The sequence below is a fragment of the Arachis ipaensis genome, chromosome B6, assembly GCF_059453495.1.
Source record: "Arachis ipaensis isolate K30076 ecotype BB chromosome B6, ASM5945349v1, whole genome shotgun sequence".
Classification (NCBI taxonomy): domain Eukaryota; kingdom Viridiplantae; phylum Streptophyta; class Magnoliopsida; order Fabales; family Fabaceae; genus Arachis; species Arachis ipaensis.
In genome coordinates this window covers 82,872,426-82,885,280 of record NC_142441.1, presented here as the reverse complement: position 1 = coordinate 82,885,280, position 12,855 = coordinate 82,872,426, and the positions used below count along the sequence as shown (strand labels likewise).

Here is a 12,855-nt window from a genome sequence, read left to right as displayed (position 1 = left end):
TGCAGGGTTTTCAGGATCATAAGTTTTTTCTTCAGAAGATGCCTCTTGAGTACTGTTGGATGCAGCTTGCATTCCATTCAGATTCTGAGAAATCATATTGACTTACTGAGTCAATATTTTATTCTGAGCCAATATGGCATTCAGAGTATCAATTTCAAGAACTCCCTTCTTCATTGGCGTCCCATTACTCACAGGATTCCTCTCAGAAGTGTACATGAACTGGTTATTAGCAACCATGTCAATAAGTTCTTGAGCTTCTGCAGGCATTTTCTTTAAGTGAATGGATCCACCTGCAGAGGTATCCAATGACATTTTAGCTAATTCAGACAGACCATCATAGAATATGTCCAGGATGGTCCATTCTGAAAGCATGTCAAAAGGACACTTTTTGGTCAGTTGCTTGTATCTCTCCCAAGCTTCATAGAGGGATTCACCTTCTTTCTGTCTGAAGGTCTAAACATCCACTCTAAGCTTACTCAGGTTTTGAGGAGGAAAGAACTTGGCTAAGAAAGCCTTGACCAACTTATCCCAAGAGTTCAGGCTATCCTTAGGTTGAGAGTCCAACCATACTCTAGCTCTGTCTCTTACAGCAAAAGGGAAAAGCATGAGCCTGTAGACTTCAGGATCTACTCCATTAGTCTTAACAGTATCACATATCTGCAAGAATTTAGTTAAGAACTGAAAAGGATCTTCAGATGGAAGTCCATGAAACTTGCAGTTCTGCTGCATCAGAGAAACTAATTGAGGTTTCAGCTCAAAATTGTTTGCTCCAATGGCAGGAATGGAGATGCTTCTTCCATGTAAATTGGAATTAGGTGCAGTAAAGTCACCAAGCATCCTCCTTGCATTATTATTATTTTCGGCTGCCATCTCCTCATCTTGTTCGAAAATTTCTGAAAGGTGCTTGCTGGATTATTGTAATTTAGCTTCTCTTAGTTTCCTCTTCAGAGTCTTTTCAGGTTCTGGATCTGCTTCAACAAGAATGTTCTTGTCCTTGCTCCTGCTCATATGAAAAAGAGGGATAGAAAAATAATAATAATAGGGGTCCTTTTTACCATAGTATAGAGGTCTCTGTGTGAGTAGAAGAAAAGAAGAAGAAAAAATTTGAACACAGATGGAAGAGTGGGTTCGAATTTGGGTGAGATGAAGTGTTAGTAGATGAATAAATAAATAGAAGGAGATAAGAGAGAGAGAGAATTTTCGAAAATAATTTTTGAAAAAGAGTTAGTGATTTTCGAAAATAGTTTTTGAAAAAGGTTAGTAATTTTCGAGAATTAAAATCAAAAATTAAAATAATTAGTTAATTAAAAAGAAATTTTGAAAAAGAGGGAAGATATTTTTGAAAATTAGATAGAGAGGGAGTTAGTTAGGTAGTTTTGAAAAAGATAAGAAACAAACAAAAGTTAGTTAGTTAGTTAAAACAAATTTGAAAATCAATTTTAAAAAGATAAGAAGATAAGAAGTTAGAAAGGATATTTTAAAATCAAATTTTGAAAAAGATAAGATAAAGAGATATTTTTGAAAAGATATGATTGAAATTAGTTTTGAAAAATATTTGATTTTTAAAATCACAATTAATGACTTGATTCACAAGAAATCACAAGATATGATTCTAGAACTCAAAGTTTGAATCTTTCTTAACAAGCAAGTAACAAACTTGAAATTTTTGAATCAAAACATTAATTGATGATGTTATTTTCGAAAATTAGGAGATAAAGATAAGAAAAAGATTTTTGAAAAATATTTTAAAAATTTTCGAAAATAAATAAGAAAAATGAAAAAGATTTGATTTTGAAAAAGATTTTGAAAAAGATAAGATTTTTAACTTGAAAATTTGATTTGACTCATAAAAACAACTAGATTTTAAAAGGTTTTGAAAAAGTCAACTCAAATTTTTGAAATTTATGAGTGAAAAAGGGAAAGATATTTTTTTTATTTTTGAATTTTTAATGATGAGAGAGAAAACATGAAAAAGACTCAATGCATGAAAATTTTAGATCAAAACAATGAATGCATGCAAGAATGCTATGAATGTCAAGATGAACACCAAGAACACTTTGAATGTCAAGATGAACATCAAGAACTTATTTTTGAAAAATTTTTAATGCAAAGAAAACATGCAAGACACCAAACTTAAAAATTTTTCATGTATAGACACTATGAATGCAAGAATGCATATGAAAAACAATAAAAGACACAAAACATGAAAACATCAAGATCAAACAAGAAGACTTACCAAGAACAACTTGAAGATCATGAAGAACACTATGAATGCATGAATTTTTTTCGAAAAATGCAAGATGAATATGCAATTGACACCAAACTTTCAACTTGACTCAAGACTCAAACAAGAAACATGAAATATTTTTTATTTTTATGATTTTTTTTATCTTTTTTTTTGGATTTTTGAATATTTTTTTCGAAAAAAACATATAGGAAAAAGAAAATAAAGATTTCAAAATTTTTTTCTTTAATATGAATTCCAGGAATCTTGTTTTCTTAGTCTAAAGCTCCAATCCGAGGGTTAGGCATGGCTTAATAGCCAGCCAAGCTTTAGTATATAACTCAGACATGCCACGGCTGACATTCCAATTAACTTGCCTCTATGCTGATGGGTGGAAGCCCCTATCCAAAAGAATTAGACATGGCTTTACAGCCAGCCAAGCTTTAACATGCTTCATGAAACTCTAGAATTCATTCTTAAAAATTCTGAAGAAAAATATATTTTTGAAAAGATTTATTTTTTTTTTCGAAAACAGATGAGAAATTTTTAAAAGGTTTTTGAAAAATTTTTGAAAATAAAACAAAAAGAAAATTACCTAATCTGAGCAACAAGATGAACCGTCAGTTGTCCAAACTCGAACAATCCCCGGCAACGGCACCAAAAACTTGGTGCACGAAATTGTGATCTCAGGCAACGGCGCCAGAAACTCTGTACGCACGTCTTAATAAATCGTTTTTCATTCACAACTTCGATACAACTAACCAGCAAGTGCAATGGGTCGTCCAAGTAATAAACCTTACGTGAGTAAGGGTCGATCCCACGGAGATTGTTGGTATGAAGCAAGCTATGGTCACCTTGTAAATCTCAGTCAGGCGGATATAAAATAATTATGGAGTTTTCGAACATAAATAATAAATAGATAGAAAATAAGGATAGAAACACTTATGTATATCATTGGTGAGATTTTCAGATAAGCGTATAGAGATGCTTTCGTTCCTCTGAACCTCTGCTTTCCTGCTGTCTTCATCCAATCAGTCTTACTCCTTTCCATGGCTAGCTTTATGCAAGGACATCACCGTTGTCAATGGCTACTTTTTATCCTCTCTGGAAAATGGTCTGATGCGCTGTCGCTGCATGGCTAATCGTCTGGAGGCATCACCCCTGTCAATGGCTGCATCCTATCCTCTTGTGAAAATGGTCTAAATGCTCTGTCACAGCACGACTAATCATCTGAGGTTCTCGATCATACTGGAATAGGATTCACCCTCCTTTTGCGTCTGTCACTATGCCCAGCACTCGCGAGTTTGAAGTTCGTCACAGTCATTCAATCCCAGAGTCCTACTCAGAATACCATAGACAAGGTTTAGACTTTCCGGACTCTCATGAATGCCGCCATCAATCTAGCTTATACCACGAAGATTCTGATTAAGAGATCCAAGAGATACTCATTCAATCTAAGGTAGAACGGAAGTGGTTGTCAGGCACGCGTTTATAGGGAATGATGATGATTGTCACGTTCATCACATTCAGGTTGAAGTGCGAATGAATATCTTAGAAGCGGAATAAGTTGAAGTGAATAGAAAAATAGTAGTACTTTGCATTAATCTTTGAGGAACAGCAGAGCTCCACACCTTAATCTATGGAGTACAGAAACTCTACCGTATGAAAATACATAAGTGATAATGGTTCAGCCATGGCCGAATGGCCAGCCCCCATGAAAGTCTAAGATAGCATAAAACTGATCAAAGATGTCTAATACAATAGTAAAAAGTCCTATTTATACTAAACTAGTTACTAGGGTTTACAGAAGTAAGTAATTGATGCATAAATCCACTTCCGGGGCCCACTTGGTGTGTGCTTGGGCTGAGCTTGAATGTTACACGTGTAGAGGTCAATCTTGAAGTTGAACGCCAGTTTGTAACGTATTTCTGGCGTTCAACTCTGGCTTGTGACGTGTTTCTGGCGTTTAACTCAAGACAGTAGCGTAGAACTGGCGTTCAATGCCCTTATACGTCATCTAAACTCGGCCAAAGTATGGACTATTATATATTGCTGGAAAGCCCTAGATGTCTACTTTCCAACGCAATTGGAAGCGCGCCATTTTGAGTTTTGTAGCTCCAGAAAATCCACTTTGAGTGCAGGGAGGTCAGAATCCAACAGCATCAGTAGTCCTTCTTCAACCTCTGAATCTGATTTTTGCTCAAGTCCCTCAATTTCAGCCAGAAAATACCTGAAATCACAGAAAAACACACAAACTCATAGTAAAGTCCAGAAATGTGAATTTAACATAAAAACTAATGAAAACATCCCTAAAAGTAACTAGATTCTACTAAAAATATACTAAAAACAATGCCAAAAAGCGTATAAATTATCCGCTCATCAAATACCACAGACAAGGTTTAGACTTTCCGAATTCTCTTGAATGCTGCCATCAATCTAGCTTATACCACGAAGATTCTGATTAAGAGATCCAAGAGATATTCATTCATTCTACGGTGGAACGGAAGTGGTTGTCAGGCACGCGTTCGTGGGGGAATGATGATGATTGTCACGTTCATCACATTCATGTTGAAGTGCGAATGGATATCTTAGATAGGAACACGCATGTTTGAATGGAAAACAGAAATACTTGCATTAATTCATTGAGACACGGCAGAGCTCCTCACCCCCAACAATGGAGTTTAGAAACTCATGCTGTCAAAGAGTATAAAGTTCAGATCTAAAATGTCATGAGCTACAAAATAAATCTCTAAAAGTTGTTTAAATACTAAACTAGTAACATAGGTTTACAGAAAATGAATAAACTATGATAGATAGTGCAAAAATCCACTTTTGGGGCCCACTTGGTGTGTGCTGAGGCTGAGACTAAAGCTTCTCACGTACCTGGGCTGTTTTGGGCGTTCAACACCAGGCTGTAACCTATTTCTGGCGTTGAACTCCAACTTGTAACGTGTTTCTGGCGCTGGACGCCAGACTCCAACATAGAACTGGCGTTGAACGCCAGTTTACGTCGTCTATCCTTGAGCAAAGTATGGACTATTATATATTGCTGGAAAGCCCTGGATGTCTACTTTCAAATACAATTGGAAGCGCATCAATTGGACTCTTGTAGCTCCAGAAATTTTATTCTGAGTGCAGAGAGGTCAGGATCCAATAGCATCAGCAGTCCTTTTTCAGCCTGAATCAGATTTTTGCTCAGCTCCCTCAATTTCAGCCAGAAAATACCTGAAATTACAGAAAAATACACAAACTCATAGTAAAGTCCAGAAATATGAATTTTGCCTAGAAACTAATGAAAATAAACTAAAAACTAACTAAAACATACTAAAAACTATATGAAATTAACCCCAAAAAGCGTATAAAATATCCGCTCATCACAACACCAAACTTGAACTGTTGCTTGTCCCCAAGCAACTAGACAAATAAAATAGAATACAAATGAGTCAAGAAACAATAATATCTCAGAGTTTTTTAGTGAAGCTCAGATTCTAATTAAATGAGCGGGGCTAGTAGCTTTTTGCTTCCGAACAGTTTTGGCATCTCACTTTATCCATTGAAGCTCAGAATGATTGGCATCTATAGGAACTTAAAATTCAGATATTGTTATTGATTCTCCTAGTTCAGTATGTTGATTCTTGAACACAGCTACTTTTATGAGTCTTGGCCATGGCCCTAAGCACTTTGTTTTCCAGTATTACCACCGGATACATAAATGCCACAGACACATAATTGGGTGAACCTTTTCAGATTGTGACTCAGCTTTGCTAAAGCCCCCAATTAGAGGTGTCCAGGGTTCTTAAGCACACTCTTCTCTTTACTTTGGACCTTGACTTTAACCGCTCAGTCTCAAGTTTTCACTTGACACCTTCACGCCACAAGCACATGGTTAGGGACAGCTTGGTTTAGCCGCTTAGACCACGATTTGATTTCCTTAGGCCTTCCTATCCACTGATGCTCAAAGCCTTTGATCCTTTTTATTACCCTTGCCTTTTGGTTTTAAGGGTTATTGGCTTTTTCTGCTTGCCTTTTTTTTTTTTTGCAATCTTTGTATGCACTGCTTTTTCTTCCTTCAAGAATCATTTTTATGATTTTTCAGATTACCAATAACATGTCTCATGTTTATCATTCTTTCAAGAGCCAACATATTTAACATTCAAGAACATCAAATTCCAAAGACATATGCACTATTCAAGCATTCATTCAGAAGGCAGAAAGCATTGCCACCACATGTAATTAATCAGAATTTCTTGTATTAAAAACTCGAGAAATATTGCCTCCTTATCCTAAAGAAAATCTTCTATTTTATTCATGTTTAATGATGATGAAAAAATAAATTATAGCTTAATTGGAGATAAAATCAAAATATAGATACTAATTACTACTATATGACTCCTAAGGTAAAACTCAAATAATAAAAAAAAATTATCACAGGGTTAAGGTTAAGATCAGAACTCAACAACCTTGACTTTGGGAAGCGGATGCCTCTTTAGTCTGTGGAGTGCTTGGCCCTTCAAGAGATAGTTTCTGACGCTTTAGTTCTCTTAATTCACGCCCTTGCACTTCTTGTTCTCTGAGCAGTTTGCAAAGCATGCTGTTTTGATTTTGCTGTTCTTCCTTCATTTGGTCCATGCTTTCTTGCAACTTAGTGACAGATGCCTCAAGATGCTCCCAGTATTCAAATTGAGGGAGTTCTGGTAGGAATTCTTGCGCCCTCCTCTTGATGGGGTCATCCTGCATTTGTTGTTTTTCCATTGTGATTTTAGTGATTGGTTGCTCCACTGAGATATACTCTGTTATTCCCATCTTTACTCCAGCATCTTTGCAGAGCATAGAGATTAGGCTTGGATAAGCCAACCTGGCATCCTTGGAGTTCTTGTTGGCAAGTATGTAGAATTCAGATGGGATCAGTTGATGAACTTCTACTTCTTTTCCCAACATAATGCAATGGATCATCACTGCTCTTCTAATATTGACTTCAGAACGGTTGCTGGTGGGCAATATAGAATGCCCAATGAAGTCCATCCATCCTCTGGCGACTGGTTTGAGATCTTCTCTCTTGAGTTGATTTGGGACACCCCTCGTGCTGGTGGTCCACCTGGCTCCAGGGATGCATATATCCTATAGAATCTTATCTAGGCCCTTGTTTGTTCTCATCATTCTCCTATTGAAGGAGTCTGGGTCATCTTTCAGCTGAGGTAGCTTAAAGATCTCCCTGATTTTGTCAGGGTGGATGCGAACAATCTTTCCTCTGACCACAGTCCTATAGTCATAGAGGGCAGCTCCAGATATTCCCTGCCTGTCTGTTTGCCACAGATTAGCGTAGAATTCCTGAACCATATTCCTTCCCACTTTCGTTTCAGGATTAGCTAGGACTTCCCAGTTCCTGTTTCGAATCTGCTCTTGGATCTCCGGATATTCATCTTCTTTCAGATTGAACTTGACTTCCGGGATCACAGATCTTAGACCCATTATTTTGTAGTAATAGTCTGAATGTTCTTTGGTTAAGAACCTCCCTTGATTCCAAAGTGGTTTTGGAACACTCTCTTTCTTGCCTCTTGGAGTGGGTTATTTTCCTTTAGGAGCCATGATCTTAGTGGGTATGGTTTAGTGATCACGGATAAACACACCGAACTTAGAGGATTGCTTGTCCTCAAGCAAAAGAAAAGAAAGGAGAGGGATAGAAGGAGAGCTAGTGTTTAATGGTGGATGAGAGGAAGGAGGCCGAATGTGTTTTTAAAAGGGAAGGGGGTGGGTTTTCGAAAATAGGGAGAAAGATAAGATTGAAGATATGATTTAAAAAGAAATAAGTATGATAAGAAAAGATATAATTTAAAATTGAAGAGATATGAAAGATATTTGAAAAAGATAAATTTGGATTTTTGAAAAAGATAATATGGAGATTTTAAAAAAAAAAGATATTGATTAGTTGAAAAGATTTTAGAATGAAAATAGATAGATTTGTTTTGAAAATTTGAAAAAGAGTTGAATTGGATTGAAAAAAAGGATTTGTGCTTATGGATTAAGATACATTTGATATTTTTAAAGTAGGATTTTTAGAAATTAGGGATTTTAGAAATCAGGGTTTGTAACATGTTTATGCAGGAAATCATGAATTGAAACATGAAAATTAAGATTAAAATGAAAAATATGAAGAAAAAACGAATTTACCTCCTCCCCACCATCCTGGCGTTTGAACGCCCAAACGCTGCATGTTTTGGGCGTTCAACGCCCAACTGCTGCTTTTCCTGGGCGTTCAACGCCCAGCTGTTGCTTCTTTCTGGCGTTGAACGCCCAGATGGCTATCCTTACTGGCATTCAACGCCCAGTGGATGCTTCTTTTGGGCGTTGAACGCCCAAAACAGACTTTTACTGGCATTTTCTTGCCAGTGAGCTCTTTTTCTCTATTTTGTGTGCAGAATCCTTCTGTAACCCTGTAAACTTATACAATTGACTCTTTACCTTAGTATCAATGAACTTTATATAAACAAATAAAATCAAGAATAGGGAAAAATGCTTAGAGGAAGTGATGCCCCATGGCTGGGTTGCCTCCCAGCAAGCCCTTCTTTATTGTCTTTAGCTGGACCTTGCTGAGTTTTTAATCTAGCCTCAGCCTTGAGCACTCTTGCTCAATATTGCCTTCAAGATAGTGCTTGATTCTCTGTCCATTAACAATGAACTTCTTATCAGAATCAATATCTTGAAGCTCCACATAACCATATGGTGATACACTTGTAATCACATACGGTCCCTTCCATCGGGACTTCAGTTTCCCGGGGAATAGCCTGAGCCTAGAGTTAAACAACAGAACCTTTTGTCCTGGTTCAAAGATTTTAGATGACAGCTTTCTGTCATGCCACCTTTTTTATTTTTCTTTATAAAGCTTGGCATTTTCGAAAGCAGTGAATCTGAATTCCTCTAGCTCATTCAGCTGGAGCAATCTTTTTTCTCCAGCTAATTTGGCATCAAAGTTTAGGAATCTGGTTGCCCAGTAGGCTTTATGTTCCAGTTCCACGGGCAGGTGGCATGCCTTACCATACACAAGTTGGTACAGAGAGGTCCCTATAGGAGTCTTGAATGCTGTTCTGTAAGCCCACAGAGCATCATCCAAGCTTCGTGCCCAATCCTTTCTACTGGTACTTACAGTCCGTTCCAGGATTCTTTTTAGTTCTCTGTTAGAAACTTCAGCTTGTCCATTTGTCTGCGGATGATATGGAGTTGCCACCTCATGACGAATCCCATACCGGACCATGGCAGAGTAAAGCTGTTTGTTGTAGAAGTGAGTGCCCTCATCACTGATTAGTACCCTAGGGACACCAAATCTGCTGAATATATATTTCTGGAGGAACTTTAGTACTGTTTTAGTATCATTGGTGGGTGTGGCAATGGCCTCTACCCATTTTGATACATAGTCAACTGCCACCAGAATATAAGTGTTTGAGTATGATGGTGGAAAAGGGCCCATGAAATCAATGCCCCATACATCAAACAACTCAATCTCCAAGATTCCTTGTTGAGGCATGGCGTAACTGTGAGGCAAGTTACCAGCTCTCTGGCAACTGTCACAGTTACGTACAAACTCTCGGGAATCTCTGTAGAGTGTAGGCCAGAAGAAGCCACATTGGAGGACCTTGGTGGCTGTCCGCTCACCTCCGAAATGACCTCCGTATTGTGACCCATGGCAATGCCATAAGATCCTTTGTGCTTCTTCTTTAGGCACACATCTACGGATTATGCCGTCTGCACATCTCTTAAAGAGATAGGGTTCATCCCACAAGTAATACTTTGCATCAGTAATTAATTTTTTCTTTTGTTGCCTGTTGTACTCCTTGGGTATGAACCTTGCAGCTTTATAGTTTGCAATGTCTACAAACCATGGTATTTCCTGAATGGCGAACAAATACTCATCCGGAAAGCTTTCAGAGATCTCAATAGAGGGGGAGGATGCTCCTTCCACTGGTTCTATCCGTGATAGATGGTCAGCCACTTGGTTCTCTGTCCCTTTTCTGTCTCTTATTTCTATATCAAACTCTTGTAGAAGCAACACCCATCTTATGAGTCTGGGTTTTGAATCCTGCTTTGTGAGTAGATATTCAAGAGCAGCATGATCAGTCTATACAATCACTTTTGATCCTACTAAGTATGATCTAAACTTGTCAATGGCATAAACCACTACAAGAAATTCTTTTTCTGTGGTTGTGTAATTTTTCTGGGCATCATTCAAAACATGGCTAGCATAATAAATGACATGCAGAAGCTTGTCATGCCTCTGTCCCAGTACTGCACCAACGGCGTGATCACTGGCATCACACATTAATTCAAATGGCAATGTTCAGTCTGGTGCAGAGATAACTGGTGCTGTGACCAGCTTAGCTTTCAGAGTTTCAAACGCCTGTAGGCACACTGTGTCAAACACAAATGGTGTGTCAGCAGCTAGCAGGTTGCTTAGAGGTTTTGCAATTTTTGAAAAATCCTTTATAAACCTCCTATAGAATCCTGCATGCCCCAGAAAGCTTTTGATTGCCTTAACATTGGCGGGTGGTGGTAATTTTTCAATTACCTCTATTTTAGCTTGATCCACCTCTATTCCCTTGTTTGAAATTTTATGCCCAAGGACAATCCCTTCAGTCACCATAAAGTGACATTTTTCCCAGTTTAAAACCAAGTTGGTCTCTTGGCATCTTTTCAAAACCAGTGTCAGGTGATCAAGACAGGAGCTGAATGAGTCTCCATATACTGAGAAGTCATCCATGAAGACTTCCAGAAATTTTTCCACCATATCAGAGAAAATAGAGAGCATGCATCTCTGAAAGGTTGCAGGCACATTACACAGCCCAAAAGGCATCCTTCTGTAAGAAAATACTCCAGATGGACATGTGAATGCTGTTTTCTCTTGATCCTGTGGATCTACTGCAATTTGGTTATAACCTGAATAGTCATCCAAAAAGCAGTAATAATTATGACCTGCTAGTCTTTCTAGCATCTGGTCTATGAATGGTAGAGGAAAATGATCCTTTCTGGTGGCTGTATTGAGCCTTCTATAATCAATTCACATGCGCCATCCTGTAACTGTTCTTGTAGGAACCAGTTCATTTTTTTCATTATGAACCACTGTCATGCCTCCTTTTTTAGGGACAACTTGAACAGGACTCACCCAGGGGCTATCAGAAATAGGATAAATAATCCCAGCCTCTAGTAATTTAGTGACCTCTTTCTGCACCATTTCCTTCATGGCTGGATTTAGCCGTCTCTGTGGTTAAACCACTGGCTTAGCATTATCCTCCAATAAGATCTTATGCATGCATCTAGCTGGGCTTATGCCCTTAAGGTCACTTATGGACCACCCAAGAGCTGTCTTGTGTGTCCTTAGCACTTGAATTAGTGCTTCCTCTTCCTGTGGATTTAAAGCAGAGCTTATGATCACTGGAAAAGTATTGCCTTCTCCCAGAAATGTATATTTCAGGGATGGTGGTAATTGTTTGAGCTTGGGTTTAGGAGGTTTTTCCTCTCCCTGAGGAAATTTCAGAGGCTCTTTCAATTCCGCTGAATCCTATAGGTCAGGTGGAACATCTTTAAAGATGTTTTCCAACTCTGATTCGAGACTCTCAGCCATGTTGATCTCCTCCACCAGAGAGTCAATGAGATCAACTTTCATGCAGTCTTTTGGTGTGTCTGGACGCTGCATGGCATTAACAGCATTTAACTTAAACTCATCCTTATTGACTCTCAGGGTTATTTCCCCGTGTTGAACGTCAATGAGAGTTCGTCTAGTTGCTAGGAAAAGTCTTCCTAGAATAAGAGTAGCACTCTTGTGCTCCTCCATTTCTACCACAACAAAGTCAGTGGGAAAGGCGAATGGCCCAACCTTGACAATCATGTCCTCAATCACGCTTGATGGGTATTTAATGGAGCCATCAGCAAGTTGGAGACATATCTGGGTTGGATTAACTTCTTCAGTTAAACCAAGCTTTCTGATGGTGGATGCAGGTATTAGGTTGATGCTTGCCCCAAGATCGCATAAAGCTGTCCTGGTGCAATTTCCCTCTAATGTGCATGGTATCAGAAAGCTTTCGGGATCTTTAAGCTTTTCAGGAAAGCTTTTCAGAATGACTGCACTGCATTCTTCAGTGAGGAGAACTCTTTCAGTTTCTCTCCAATCCTTCTTATGACTCAAGATCTCTTTCATGAACTTGGCGTAAGAAGGTATTTGCTCAAGTGCTTCTGCAAACGGAATCTTTATTTCAAGAGTCCTGAGATAATCTGCAAAGCGAGCAAATTACTTATCCTGCTCCTCTTGGCGGACTTTTTGAGGATAAGGTATCTTGGCTTTATATACCTCAACCTTGGTTGCTGTAGGTTTATTTCCTACAGTGATGGTTGAAGAAGCCTTTTTAGATGGGTTGTCATCAGCACTTGTGTGTGTCTGATCCCTCTCTGGCAATCGAGTGCCAGAGATAGAAGCTTGAGTGATGTTAGACGCCAACTCCTCATCTGTCCCTAGCGTCTGAACGCCAGAACTCTGCTTCTTTTGCGCGTTCAATGCCAGTTCTTTGCTTGTTTCTGGTGTTGAACGCCAGTCCTAAGCATGGTCTGGGCGTTCAGCGCCAGCCTTCCACCCAATCTCTGGCGTTTTA

The 12,855-nt window shown here is 38.5% G+C and overlaps 1 non-coding gene across 1 annotated transcript; it reads left to right on the top strand.

Annotated features, from left to right (window-relative positions):
• The first annotated feature begins 366 nt into the window (after positions 1–366).
• LOC148561543 (small nucleolar RNA R71) lies at positions 367–474 on the top strand. The gene has a single exon (XR_015886733.1). It is a non-coding gene; the product is annotated as a small nucleolar RNA R71 (small nucleolar RNA).
• Positions 475–12,855: the final 12,381 nt, after the last annotated feature.